The sequence below is a fragment of the Leucopleurus acutus genome (genome assembly GCF_964270905.1).
Source record: "Leucopleurus acutus genome assembly, chromosome: 8".
In the NCBI taxonomy this organism is placed as follows: domain Eukaryota; kingdom Metazoa; phylum Chordata; class Mammalia; order Artiodactyla; family Delphinidae; genus Leucopleurus; species Leucopleurus acutus.
In genome coordinates, this window is record NC_139151.1 from 5,790,435 (window position 1) to 5,801,541 (window position 11,107).

Sequence of the window (11,107 nt, forward strand, 5' to 3'; positions counted from 1 at the left end):
GCAGGGGTAGCTGGGTGCCACACAATTCTAACTTGTCTGCCTGTTTTCAAGTTACAGCTTTCACCTGAGAGGTAGTTACAGATGAACAGGAACTACACAGGGCAGAAGAAAATCATGGGGGCAGGGCTTGGGGGGAGGGCATGGTCCGAACAGTGGGGTTATACTTCCTTTTACTTATTTCCAGCCAAAGAACAATCAGTAAAACCCTCGATGTTTCCTTTCAGGAAATATGTAGGACTTGCTCTGTTTCAGCTTCTTTGCATCTCTTCATGGGAAACGCGGCCTGAATGAATGTTCCTGTCTTCCTTGAAGGCAAGGGCCCACCTGCCTAGCCTAATACATCGCATACAAGCAATTAATGAACATTTCTAACTTGAAGACTGCCTGGCTCGCTGGGCTCCTTTAATTTGGCTTCACAGTAGCCTCTGTTATGACATTCCCTGGCAGATGCTCTCAGACACCTTAGCCATGTCTAATCTGGGAGCTGGTGACAGAAGGAGTAGCACGCTCCTCATTAAACCTCTTTGCACTTTCCCACCTACCAGGGTAGGTACCACCAGCCCAGAGGCCAGCGCCAAGGCACCAAAGGCAACTTCAGAGTTTTTGCCTAAGTGCTGGCAGAAGCAGCTTCCCAAAGGACCTACGTGCTGGTTATTGTACGAAAGTTCTGCGCTAAAAAGAGGAAACTAAATATGGTGTCTGATGCCCCAAAAGGCTCTTGGAAAAGTTTTTGCTGCCAGAAATGGGTCTTTTCTTGAGGACAGTACTCAGCCAATCAGAGTTTTTTCTGATGATGTAATGCTCTGCCAACAAGTTTTATTGGTGGGAAAGCTCTTGGGTGTTTTGAGGGTGTAGAGTTTCCACTGCAGCTCAGGGAAAATCGTCTGTGGCTTCCTTTAAGGTTCTACAGAATTCCATTGTGCTTATATTTCCAACCAAGCTGAGTTTGTATTTGGCACTTGTTAAAAATTTGGGAAATTGAGAAACTTTCCTTTTCCTATGATGTCAAAAGCTGCTGATTTCTCAGTGGTTGCTATTTCCCTGGACACACCTTCGGCAGAGGGCTTAGGAAGTTGCCCAGCAGAGAATCAGTATATGACAGTGGGTAGAAAATGATGTCACCACAAGTTAGGTTGTAGAAAGGCATCTTTTGGTTGGAGAGGACATTAGTGAGCAGGCTGTACGTGAATATATTCCCATCTGATGAATTTGCAGGCATGCACGTGCCTCAAGTGCGCTCTGTGCAGAGATGCAGCACTAAAAATAGCTCAAAGCTCATTTCCCTCCTTTCCAATGTGTTGTCTCCAGCTCTCCTAGACAGAGCCCCTGCTGTCTGCCAGCCTGGGCTGGAATTAGCACATCAGTGTCTATGCTGGAGGCTGATACTCTACAGTTTACCTTGAGCAGCTGTGGAGTTCCTTGGTTACCTGCATCCAGGAGACTGGGAGCGCCCACCCTTAACCACAGGTTAAAAGGATGTCACCGACAGACTCACTGTCTCTGTTATTTCAGACAGCAGGCTGTTCCTGCCACTACCACCTCTCCACGGGGTCCCAGCCTGTCCCCCCCGGGATAATCAGCTCCACCCTCACCTCATCCGGGAAAGCTCAGAGGAGCTCCACCTTGCTTCACCCTCCCCACCCTTCAGTCAATTCCCTCTCCCAGCTTTTATCCTTGTCAGCCCCCTTCCCAAATACGTGACACTTAATTACGATGTGTCAAGCTGTGTTAGTGACTCATGAGTATGTTTATGTATCTCAGCTCTTCACGCTTCTGTGTACTGACTACATTACTCCCCACCCCACCGTAACATAGTAGAAACAGTGCTGGGCTTGGACTTGAATGCCCTGGGAATAAGAACTGGGATAATAATACTTATATTATTATTATGTAGGGATTTGGTAAAATTAAATGAGATGATAGATACTTAACACATGAGAGGAGCTTGGTAAATAATAGTTGAATCTGAATCCTAGAATGTAAACTCTATAGGAATTCTCCATATATATATATATATTTCCCCCAATGCCTAGTCTCTCTGAGGATAGAGACATTTAATAAATACCAGCTGGCATACCCTGATTTTTATCTTATTTATTTATTTATTTATGGCCAAGCCGAGCGGCCTGTGGGATTCTAGTTCCCCAAGCAGGGATCGAACCCAGGCCCTTGGCAGTGAAATCGTGGCGTCCTAACCACTGGACCACCAGGGAATTCCCATACCTTAATTTTTAGGATACCTTTTTGGATCAGCCATCCTTGGCAACTGGGTGATTTGGGGCATCAACAAATTACAATGACAATGAGTTAACACCATTTGATAATTAAGCTTCTGTATCCAATGGTCCCCGTAGTTTGGGAAGGGGAGAGTCAACTACTTTCGGTGGCGTATTCAGGACCCAGGCAAGCAAAACTGCAGTAAGCACATCGTGATGCACTTACTTGTCATGACAAAGGACCTTTTTCTCCAACCACTTCCTCCTCCTCTTCTGATCCATTCTTACTTTCAGCTGACACTCAGCTAATTAATTCCTAGGGAGGTGTTAAGAGATAAGGCATGAGTGATAAGGCATTAGTTGATAAAGGCTTGAGAACCCAGCCTGACTTGTTTTGCTAGACCTCCTATCACACCTGCAAAGTGGCTTCTAAAACATGAAAATCTTTTGCAGTCTCAAAGGAAACATTTTACTCGGGGTCATAGCGGAGGGAGGGGCAGTGAGACATGTTGATCCCTAAGGCCTGCCATGTTGTGGCAGCTCAGAGGCGGAGGGAGGTTTTCTCAGCCAGGAATGGTAGGTGAGACCGTGCCCGCTAACCTGTCCCTTCTGGCCCTTCCAGGCATCCCTTACTCACTGCCAGGAGGCCAAATCACACTGACTCAGTTTACTGGGCTTCTCTCTGCCTCGCAATCACCTCAATTCTCAGCAGCTTCTGGAAGGGTTACTTTCAGAAATCTGACCATTCCAGACAAGCCCCGCCCACTGCTCTTACTCCTGGAGTCCCAGCCCGGGACACTTTTTCTGAAAGGCTGCCTGGTCTTGCACATGGTTCTCATTCACTTAGCAGGGTCCCTGCATGACCCTGGGGTGAGATGCCCTCGGCACCTTATTCGTATCACACTAATGCAAAGTTGCTGGATGGGTAGATACCCACACGCACCTCATTTTTCGATTACATTGGGTCATTTAAACATTGCTTTCTTTGGTCCTCACTAGAACCATATGAGAATTTGGAATCTTTGATTCTTAATCCAGAGCTTTCCTTCCACACCATGCTGTACTGAGCACTCAAGCCCAGGCATTCATGCACAATAGATACATTCAGCTAAAGAAGTAAAAAAAACCAAACAAACAAAAAAGCTAACTTTTTAAAAAAAGGTTATCTGTGTCTTAAAATATCTTTCAAGGAGACAAAACACGGGATTTTCACTCAAGGTATTCAATAAACCAATAGCAGTAGCTTGGTAAATAATGGTAACTCGGCCAGTCTAAGTGTTTCCTCCCACCCTACTTCTCTGTGTCAGTAACTGGTGATACCTAGCCACGTGGACGTTGTTGTTGGGTGAGTGGAAGAACCTACCTACAAGGTGAATAACCTCTTTACAAGGCTGTCTCGGAAAAGCTTTTCTGAATTGTTGGGCAAGTTCTGTTAGTAGATATGCATCCAGCCTCACCAAACCTGCTTTGATTCAGGTACTGAATTCAGGCCTTCTATCCATGGGCCCAACTCTACTCCATCCCGAAGCCAATGCAGACCAAGTCAGGCAGGAGAGAAGCTGCCTCATCTATAGATCTTTCTGTCCTACCCCTTTATCAGAAGTGAAGCTCTGGGCAACCATATACCCTCAAAGCTGCGGTCTCCCTTTCTCCTTTGTTCTTGCCTACGATGACTATTTTCCTTGCTTTCCACACAGGTATTCCAGTTCTCCTTCTCGGGTGGCACTTGTTGTGAAGCCCTGTCCCTTAGTAGGACCCCAGTCACAGTCTCTCTTGCTAGAACCTTTTGGGGAGCTGGACCCTCCTCTCACCATCCCCAGCTGCTTGCTGGGGTCCTGGTCCAACCATTCAGTTCACCTGGAGTCACTGCTGCCTTCCTGATGTCAGCCATCTATCCCCACTGTCTCCACAGCCTGCCCCAGTCTATGTCTGGAATGATGTCTGATTCAGCCTTCAGTTTTCCATGTAGCCCTGGTCCCTAATTTAGACTGTGGGCTCTTCTTGTAGGCCAGGATACTGCTGAGTTGGTTTCTGTTGTCTGTCTTACCCATGTCCCTTTAACTCAAACTGATGACGAGTCGCAACCTGCAGTTTCTTGAGAGTATGAACCAAATGGTAGGGCACATTTGAAGGGAGTTGCTCAAATTGCACTTCCATCCCCACCCCACATTCTTGGCTTTTTATTCTGACACTAATTCCCACCTTGGGCACTGCCCAGATCTGGCCGTCTTCCTAACTTTTTCCATCCTACTTGGACGAGCTCTCCTCCCCAGTTTCTAGCCAGCTCACGCTTCTGCCTGGTATTTCCATGGTCTACGAGGAGAGGTCCATGTTCTACCTCCTAGTCCCTCAGAAATCCTCATTCTTTCTCCTGGCCAGCCCTTTCCCGTCTCAGTCCTGTCTTCCCTCTCTCCACTCGGACTACGGTTGAGACTTAACTTTATGCATTAAAGAGCTAGGAGGGGGAAGAGGACACCTTTAGTCTTGGCCTCATCTTTTCCCAGTTTCCTCCCCCTTCCTCACAGCCGAGGCCATTGTTGACTATTTTAAAAACTGTAGTAAGCACGCAACCATTTATTCTGTTGTGTGTGTACTTTTAAAAATCAGTTTTAGAGTCAATTATTTACTCGTCATGCTTTAAATTTGGGGTTTTGGATGAGCAAAACGTAATCACCGTACGTGTATGTGGCAGAGACAGTGCTCACTTAGTAGACCCCATAGACTCCCCCAATTTCCCAGCCTCCCTTGCAGGTAGGTAAGGGCTATGCGCAAGCTCTGACAGGTCAACTAGAAATGGAAATGTCTTCTCTACCTCTCCTTTCCCCTGCATTGACCTTGAGACCTGCAAGCTGAGATGGATCCCTGAGCCACACCTGGTGGACAGATGTCCCCACTGACCCACACATGCATAAGATATCCACCTCCGGTGTGTTAAGGCACTGAGATTTTAGGGGTTTGTTTGTCATCACAGCATAACTTGACATCGCTCTGACTCATGCAAGTGTAGAGGTTTATTCCTGCCACCACCTAAGAATTGCCTTTATTTTTCGGCCGAGCAGCATGTGGGATCTTAGTTCCCCAACCAGGGATCGAATCCGTGTCCCCTGCATTGGAAGTGTCGAGTCTTAACCACTGGACCACCAGGGAGGTCCCAAGAATTGCTTTTTAAACAACTTAAAATGTATATAAATCATATGTGTTGATCATGGAAAATTAGAAAATACAAATAAACAGAATAAAAGAAAATAAAAATCATCTATAATCCTACTAGGCAGAGATAAATACTGGTAACATTTTGGTTTCCGTAGCTCCTGTTCGTTCTAAGTCTATATAAATATGTATTTATTTATTATACTGGAATCTTTTTTTGTTTTTTGACAATGGTATGGATCTCATTTATTTAAAACACTATTTCTCACCTTTCTCAAATGGAAGACTGTGAAAAATAAAAGCAGTGCTTTACTGAGCTGTCGTTGACCTGGGAGCAGTGCCGTGCGCGTCCACACTCCCGACCGCTGTGCCCTCAGCTCCTCCTGGCAGTGCCCAGTCCCACCTCACTTTACAGAACAGTCCTGAAGCTGAATCCCAAAAAGCTATTGTACACGACATTTACATTAGAAAAAGAGAGCTGGGTGTGGGGAAACCAGGTGTGCTGTTCCCTTTAAGTAAAGTTTGCTCCACAGTTGGGCCATCTTCGCTTCCTCAAGGCAAAACAGCAGATGAACCCAGAGGGGCACAAGACGATGGCCAGGAAGATGCCCAGGAAGGTGAAGGAGTCCTCCAGAGCTCCGACCCTGCAGACAGGGCAGCCTCCAACGACAACGATGGAACTGGCACGGTGCCGGCTGACATTTCGACTGTGGATGTTGCAGACCCTGGGGTGGTGATGGGGTAACCCTGTGACGAGGCAGGGGGAGGGCGGCCGCGGGGAGGGCGCCGTAGCGGTGCGGGCCGCACGCTTAGTCGCCCTGGCCGGCCTCCAGGTGGTAGGCGGGCGGCCGCTCGGGCAGCAGGGGCTTGTGGTCCAGGGCGGGCGGCTCCCGCTCGCGCTCGGGCTCGGCTCCGGCTCGGACTCGCGGGGACGCCAAGACGCCCGGCGGCGGGTCTGGGCCCCCTGGAGGCGGGCGCCGCGGGCTTCCCCCGCCGCGCCTCCCCACGCCTGGAATCTACTTTTTCACTTGACAAAATATCCTGCAGATTTCCCCAAAGCAATACATGTGATTCTAGAACACACTCTTTAATCATTGGGGAGCTTTGCATTATGGCTGTACCATAATTTACATACTGCTGGAGTCTTATCTTCCTCTGCCTAAACTGCTTTCAGTAACATTGCTGCTCCTTTTCCACGTATTTTATCCCTTACTTCCCTTCCCACTCCCAGAATGACTCTTAATCATCTACATTTATAGAATGCAAATGAGACCTTCCAAAAACTAAAGTGGCCGTGAAATTCACAAGGTGATATTTTCCGATGGGGAAGGAAGAAGCAAAGTTTTTGCAACGTATTTATCCTTTTGATTATTATTTTTGTCATTATTATTCTTATTTGCTTGGGAAACCTTAGTTTTTATTCTCTGAGTAGTAACAAATGACTTGGAGGGGACAAAGGAGATGTCAGGACGGGTAGCAAGACGAAGCCATTTAAGTTAGGGTTAGGTGTGGCTGCAAGAAAAAAAGCCACAACAAACTCAAAACTAACAGTAGCTTAAATGAGCAGAAGTTTATGTCACTCTTATATAAAAGTCTGGGGACTTCCCTGGCAGTGGGAAGACTTCACGCTTCCACTGCAGGGGGGCACGGGTTTGATCCCTGGTCAGGGAACTAAGATCCCGCATGCCGCGTGGTGTAGCCAAAAGGAAAAAATTTAAAATAAAAAAGGAAAAGTCGGGAGGTAGGTACTCTGATACAGTACTCCATGGAGTATCAAAACCCAGACTTGCTCTCCTAAACATTTTCTTCTACTCCCGAATTCACCTCACAAGGTTCATATGGTTGCTTTAACTCTAGCCATTACATCGACATTCCATCCAGAGGGGAGGATATGAAAAAATGGAGAAGAAAATGTCATTCTTTTAAAATGCACTGTTTTTGGAAATTGAACATGTCATGTCTGCTTAGTCACTTGGCCACCTATGGATGTGTGAGAAGCTGGGAAATATAGTCTTTATCCTCAGTGTTCATGGGCCCAGATAAACATCAAGAATGCTATTGCTGGGACTTCCCTGGCGGTCCATTGCTTAGGATTCTGTGCTCTCACTGCCGAGGGCCCGGGTTCAATCCCTGGTCGGGGAGCTAAGATCCCACAAGCCTCACAGCGTGTCCAAAAAAAAAAAAAAAAAAAAGGATGTTATTGCTATAGAAGAAGGAGAGAATGGATATTGGGGCACAATCAGATATCTCTGCCATGAGAACCACCAGATGATTAATAAATGTCAAAATTTTTCTAAAGTAAATTATTTAATTATACGTAGTTTAATTGAAAGTAACTATAAAACTAGTCCTTCGTGGAGGAGGATCAAACTCAAGGAAAATATCAATTACATTAACAGTCAAATGTAATCAAACTCTCGCCATGAACAGATGGGCTAAGTAAATACACATTCAGTACTTTAATCCCTGCTGGATTTCTGAAATCAGCCAGCTCCCTCTGAAGGAACATGTGTTAAAGGAAAGAACAACGGATATCCCTTGAGCATCTTCATCAGCACCTGGTTTCATCAGAATGGGGCTCTATAATCCATCAGGAGCTGAGAGCTGCAGATTCCATGGCACACCCAGATCCACTTCCCAAATCCCTTGGGTAAAGGAAGTGAGAAGAGTAGGCTATATGGAGAGAGGAAGAAAGCTAGTCGCCTTGACAACCCAGTGACTTTGCTCCTGCTGCTTCAACTGTCTAGAATCTCTTGTCCCTTCTCTACAGGAAGAAATGCTGCTTTTCTTTCTCAGCGTTTAAGGTATCATTCAAATATTTATTTGCTTCCCATGATACTTGTTCCCTGACTCTTTAATTTTGGGACCCATTCAATCATCCATTTGGCAAATACTGAGAAGTCTATCACATGCCAGGAGCGGTACTTGGCACCGGGTGGGGGGACTCACTAGTCAGTTAGACGAGCCTGTGCCTTCAAGCCACATATAGCACCAATTAGGATGGCTAGCCTAGCGCTCCCCCAGTGTGCTAAGCTAACTGTCTAAACAAAGGATGGAGAGCTTCTGCAGAGCAGAAACCTGGTGTTTTAATTGACAAATACTTACAGAGAACTATGTGCCAGCCACTGTTCTGTTCTGTGTGCATTAAGTATATTGATTCTTTCAAGTCATATAGCAATCCCATGAGTTATAGTCTCATTATTACCTTATTTCGCAGACAATGAAACTGAAGCATAGAGAGGTTAAGTGTGCCCAAGGTCACACAGCTAGTAAGCAGTGAAGCTAAGATAAACGCACATTCAGTGCTTTACTGTGAGTCTGGCTCTAGTGTACATGTTTCACTAATATGCCATGTTTTATAATGATTCATGCTACCTGAATTCCTAGTATTTACTAGGACGCCCGGAACATAGTAGGTATTCAGTAAACATATGTTGAATAGAAATGAGCCAGGTAGGGCTTCCCTGGTGGCACCGTGGTTGGGAGTCCGCCTGCTGATGCAGGGGATGCAGGTTCGTGCCCCCGTCCGGGAAGATCCCACATGCCACGGAGCAGCTGGGCCTGTGAGCCATGGCCGCTGAGTCTGCGCGTCCAGAGCCTGTGCTCCACAACGGGAGAGGCCACAACAGTGAGAGGCCCACGTACCGCAAAAAAAAAAAAAAAAAAAAAAAAAAAAGGAATGAGCCAGCTGCTTGACATTGGGCAAGTTATCCTCTCTGAAACACAACTTCTACAAAGAAGAAATTGGACTGGGAGATCTCTAAGGTTCCTTGAAACTCTCAATTTGTTCCCTGTTCACATACTAGATAACTTAGGTGTGGCAGAGCTCTTGAGGGATCATCAGACAGAGTCCTAGGGTTCAGTCTGATTTCATCTACAGCAGGCAGGTGGGAATTCCTTTAGTTGACTGCGTTTTTCAGGATGTCCCACCTTTTTGAGTCTGAGGAGTAGACGATTTATAGGTTCTGTGAATGGCATACTGTAGCAGGATAAATAGGATATCTAAAAAGTTCCTTCATTGGGTGCAAAGGTACACACTTTCCTCTTGCATGGACAGCAGTTTTGTAACAGAGAATGTTTTGGTCACACTTCACTTCAATTTCAAGCGGTCTTGGATTATATTCTGAACTGCTGTGGATTTGTAATAGAGGGAACACTGTCATGCTTCTCAGACCTCTAATCTTTGTAAATGTGGCTACAAACAACGCATTATCCCCAATAATAGACTGCTCTAACTTACTTTTTCAGATTACACATTGTGCCCCAAAGACCTAAGGGTACACTGCCAGACCTTTGACCAAAGACCAGCAAAATCCCCATCCTCTGACCAAATGCCAGCTTCAGTCACTGTACTTTGGCTGGTCTTCTCCCCCCTGCAGCGTCAGCTGGCCTGCACATTTCCCTTCCCCACTCAGCTCCTGCTGCCTGGTAATCACTGAATTGGCAGGACTGCCGACTCTGGTGAGTAATGGTCAGACAGGGGCAGTGCACTGGGCTAAGACTGACTGTATGGGAGAACATTGGTGGTCATGAGCTTCCCTAAGCCTCCATCAACAGTCGTATTATTTTCTCTGTGGAGCAGGACCGTGTGCCCTTGCACTTGAGGACCTAATGTACCCCGACTGGTTTCGACTATTTGCTTGACTCTGAAAGCCTCTGACGTAACACTTTATTGTTTTGCTGAGGCAGGAATTGAACGCACACCCTGTGAGATTGGTATGAAGTTCAGAGTGAGTCTCTTTGCCAGTTAGTGTTAGTCAAACACCTAACAGCTGGGCATGGCTCCTTTTAGGCATCTAAGATTTGATCTCCATTAATTTTCCTGACAACCCAGTGAGATTCTTCTTACTATTATCCCAGTTTTACGCATGAGAGAATTATATGTTCTAGTGCTAATCATACATTTAAAAATTCTTGGAGGTCTAAGAGTGTCTCCTTCCCCCAGAGGGAGGAGAGGTAAGGGCAAACTGTGGGTTAAGGGGCGAGTTCCTAGCACACACCATTGTATGGAGGCTCTGCTCTTCACTGATGGATGAATTTCTTCCCTTCATCCCCAGTCTCTATTTTTATTCCTTTCCTCCATGAGTTCTTGTAAATAATGTAGTGTTTTGCATGTATGTGTTTTTAATTGACTTATGTGTCTAATTGCGCTGCTCCGCGTTTCCACTGTAGGGGGCACGGGTTCAATTCCTGGTCAGGGAACTAAGATGCCGCGTGCTACACCACAGCCAAATGAAAAAACATTTTTTTTTAAATTCAAAACTATGTTTTTAATATCCAACCATGTCACTAAGTGTATATCTAGTTCAGTGCTTCAATCTGCAACATGTTATTCCATAGGATACATTCTTAGCATTTTATGTATCCAGCCCCCTAGTTATGGACACTAGGGGAACTTTATATATATAAATCATATATATATATCTCATATCTATATATGTAGAAGTGATGTGTCACAGCACATATGTGAACCGCACTTTACTAAGTACCGCCAGATGGCTTTCCAAGTGACTGTACCTGTTTATACTCCTACCACCAATACCTACCGTGATATTATCCATCAAAGTTTTATTTGAATTGGTTTCTGATTTTCTTAAGTTTTTGTATGGCTGGACAATTACCTGGAAGTGTTAGCAAAAGAAAGGTGAGGGGAGGGGGGGGGGTTAGGGCCCCCCCGGTCCCCTCCCCACACTGATTTACCTCTCCCATCCTCCTGTCCTCCCCCATGTCCCAGAACCTGC

The 11,107-nt window shown here is 45.9% G+C and overlaps 1 pseudogene across 1 annotated transcript in view; it reads right to left on the reverse strand.

Moving 5' to 3' along the window:
* Nucleotides 1-5,877: 5,877 nt before the first annotated feature.
* The window catches only part of LOC309964891 (membrane protein BRI3-like), a 5,575-nt pseudogene continuing 345 nt past the window's right edge, over nt 5,878-11,107 (reverse strand). Inside the window, exon 2 of the transcript in view lies at nt 5,878-6,375. The product of the transcript in view is annotated as a membrane protein BRI3-like (transcript). The remainder of the gene's footprint in view (nt 6,376-11,107) is intronic.